The sequence below is a fragment of the Hevea brasiliensis genome, chromosome 12 (assembly GCF_030052815.1).
Source record: "Hevea brasiliensis isolate MT/VB/25A 57/8 chromosome 12, ASM3005281v1, whole genome shotgun sequence".
In the NCBI taxonomy this organism is placed as follows: Eukaryota; Viridiplantae; Streptophyta; class Magnoliopsida; order Malpighiales; family Euphorbiaceae; genus Hevea; species Hevea brasiliensis.
In genome coordinates, this window is record NC_079504.1 from 45394920 (window position 1) to 45398516 (window position 3597).

Genomic DNA, 3597 nt, shown 5'->3' on the forward strand with positions numbered 1-3597 from the left:
ACAGGTGTAATAGATCATTTCCGTCATTGAAGGATCACACTTGGGCCCATTAACAAACAACGGACATTGTAGACTCAAAACTACTAAACCCAATCTTAGAACTGCTTTGGGGTTAACAAAAGAATGAGATACACCAGGATCAATCAAAATATGCACATTGAAAATTTCAATGCAAAGGTTACCTAACACCAGAATGTTGAAGATATTGACTTCTTATTGTGTCATGGTAAAGATTTGTGCTGATACTATCAACCCTCATGAGCCTGTCGTAGAGGAAAAAGAATCATGTCCTCTATTCTGTCCCCCTCCTAATGAGAGACTCACAAAAGTCTGTCTCTGTTGCACTCATTTCATATAGGCATTTTAGAGTAGTTTTACATCCATTTTGCCCTTATATTTTAGTATATTTTATTTTTTAGTTTTATTTTAGCTTATTTGTTAACTTTAGTTATTTTATATTTGATTTTTGTAATTTTATTGTTTTTAATAGGTTTTTATGCAAATTGAGGGTCAATGAGTGCATTAGAAAGTGATTTGAAGAAATTTGGAGCTCCTTGAGCATGGAGGAAAGTTAAAGAAATCAAGCCTTGAAAGATCAAGTTAGCCGAAATTTGCTTGAGCCTTTGCTTATGATGTTGCTTAGGGTATGTTATATTACTTAACCTTAAGCCTGGTCAAGCCGCAAGTCAAGCACAGCTTAAATCCTATACATTCAAGCTTTCATCCCAAAACCTGCCGAGAATTGCTTAAGATCCTGCTTGAGATCCTGCTTAGGGTAAGCAGCAGTGCTTAAGGTGCAGCATAGGTCAAGCTGGAAGTCAAGCATGAGCAGAAAAACTCATTTTATTCCAAGCCTGCCGAGATTTGCTAAGGGTCTGCTTAACCTTAAGTAGACAGTGCAACCAGAGACTGAAATTTGCTAAAGAAGCTGCTTAGGGTTAAGCAGTACCCTAAGCAGACTGCCCAAAACGTGAATAATGCTGCTGACTTGGATAATTTTACACCTCATTTCCTATCCACTCCTTGGCTCTTATCTATTTTTAGAGCAACCTTTGGGACCATATAAAAGCATCATTGTATAGCTTCTGCCACAAGAGGAAATGTTAAGAAACAAAAGGAAAGAAAAAAAATTATAAATAGAGGGAGGAGGAGGACGCCATTTTTCTGAGAGAGGAGCTGCTGCAATCATCTTTGCGAGCTCCAAAAATCAGAGTTTTGGGTTCTTCTACCTGAGTTTTTCTATTTTTAGTCCTTTTATCATATTTTTCTTTACTTTTCCATCAATTTTTCTTGTAAATACCAATATGAGTGAGCAAACTCTTTAGATTTCAGAGTTGAAAAATATATTTTAGATTAATTTGTGAATTTGGACTGGGTATTTCCATATTTTATATAAATATGAGTTTTGATTACTTCCTTGTGTGCTTGTTTTACTTACCTAATGTTGGTACCCATTGGGTATTGTGTTAATCTTTTATTGAAGGACTGAAAGGTAGAGTCATTGATAGATAATCAAGGATTGAAACTTAAAATTACTTAGATTTAGAAATAAACTAGGGTTTTAAGAGGAATTAATGGTTAATTACAAAACTTAATGAGTTTTAAATTAATCAAATATCGTACGAAAGTAGGTTTGGTTATTTTAGGACACACTTTGGTTTGCTTGAAAAAAATATTAAAAAAATTTAGAATCAATCACCTTCAAACTCTATTTTCCCTTAAAATTGGAATACCCAAGATAAATCCCAATTAATTTATGCATAAACCCCCAACTCTGGAATCACTTTTAACATAATTAGACTTTGACTTAAATTACCCGTTATTAATTTAGTTTAATTGCAAACTAGATTTAGAATTTATTGCTTGCTCTTTACCCATTCCAATTAGATTAATCAATTTACTTTGCTCATTTACATTTACCAATTATTCATCAATTATTAGCCCAAATAATCATTTCATTCATAGTTTGGTACTCAAACGACAAATCCTCGTGGGAATGATACTTGATTCATCACTCTATTACTTGAGACGACCCATATACTTGTGGATACGCCCATCAAGTTTTTTGCGCCGTTGCCGGAGATTTGATTTTTGTTTAATATTGAATAATTATTTGTTTGGTTAATTTGGGTATTTTATTTTATTTTATTTTACCATTTTACTTTGAGAATTTATTTATATTGTTTTTCAGGTACTTTATTTTATGAGAAGGACAAAAAGTGAAAAAAAATCAATTTATTCTTTGATCCAGAAATAGAAAAGGCAACAAGAGCTTTAAGAGCAGAATTTAAGAGGAGAAAACCTGAATTTAAAACTCAACAACAACAAGAGCAAGAGCAATTACAAGAAGAAATGGCCAACAACAATAACAACCGCTCTGTGAAGGATCACACCTATCCTAACATTGGGGATTTCATGCCAAGTATCACAAGACCAGGGGTAGAAGCTAATAATTTTGAATTGAAGCCTGCACTGTGTTAGATGGTACAATAATCACAATTTGGGGGAAGTCCAAGTGAAAGTCCACATGTGCATCTAGCACACTTTCTTAAGATCAATGATATTTTGAAGATAAATGGAGTTTCTGATGATGCAATTCGACTCAGATTATATCCTTTTTCTTTGAAGGACCGAGCTAGAGACTGGTTACATTCTTTGCCATCGGGTTCTATCACAACATGGGATGAACTTTCTCAAGCATTTTTAGCTCAATATTTTCCACCAAGCAAGACAGCTAAGCTAAGAAATGAACTAACTTCTTTCAAACCTAGAGATGATGAAAGCTTGTATGAAGCATGGGAGAGGTACAAGGATTTGCAAAGAAGATGTCCACATCATGGGATTCCTAAGTGGATGCTTGTTCAACACTTTTACAATGGAGTTTCACCAGCTATTAGAAGTACAATTGATGCATCTTCTGGAGGTGATCTTATGGAGAAATCCGAAGATGAAGCTTTTTCTGCTCTAGATAAAATTGCTTATAACAATTACCAATGGAGTTGTGAGAGGAATGTGATCAAGAAACCAGCTGGTATGTTCGAGCTTGATGCTATGAATATGATTGATGCTAAGTTTGATGCTTTGACAAGGAAGAAGGACAAGCTAAGCATGAAAGTAAATTCTTCAGTTGGAGGTTCAAGTAATTTAGTAGATGTTGGATCTGCAAATGTCAACTGTGCAACTGACTTTTCTGCATTTAGTCAAGATTTTTCAAGTGAGTAAGTAGATTATGTGGGGAACTACAATCAAATACCAGGTGATAACCCATTTTCTGCAACTTATGATCTAGCATGGAGAAACCACCCCAATTTCTCTTGGGGAGGTAGACAAGGACAACACCAAAATTTTCAGCAACCTTCTGGGTATCAACAACATCAGAATTTTCAACAGAATATAGGTCCTCCTCCTGGAATTCCCAAACCTCAAAATGGGCCTGCTCCACCACAACCACAACAACCTCCACCACAACAAGTACAACCAAACAAGACAGCTAAATTGGAAGCCATGATTGAAACTCTATTAGTGAGCCATCAAAGTCAACAAGAAATGATTTCTCAATTAGCATCTAAAGTGGATCAAATGGCAACACACAACAAG

The 3597-nt window shown here is 35.0% G+C and overlaps 1 non-coding gene across 1 annotated transcript; it reads right to left on the reverse strand.

The window, feature by feature from the left end:
* Window positions 1-2736: 2736 nt before the first annotated feature.
* Window positions 2737-2843, reverse strand: LOC131171477 (small nucleolar RNA R71). Its single transcript, XR_009142137.1, has one exon. It is a non-coding gene; the product is annotated as a small nucleolar RNA R71 (small nucleolar RNA).
* Window positions 2844-3597: the final 754 nt, after the last annotated feature.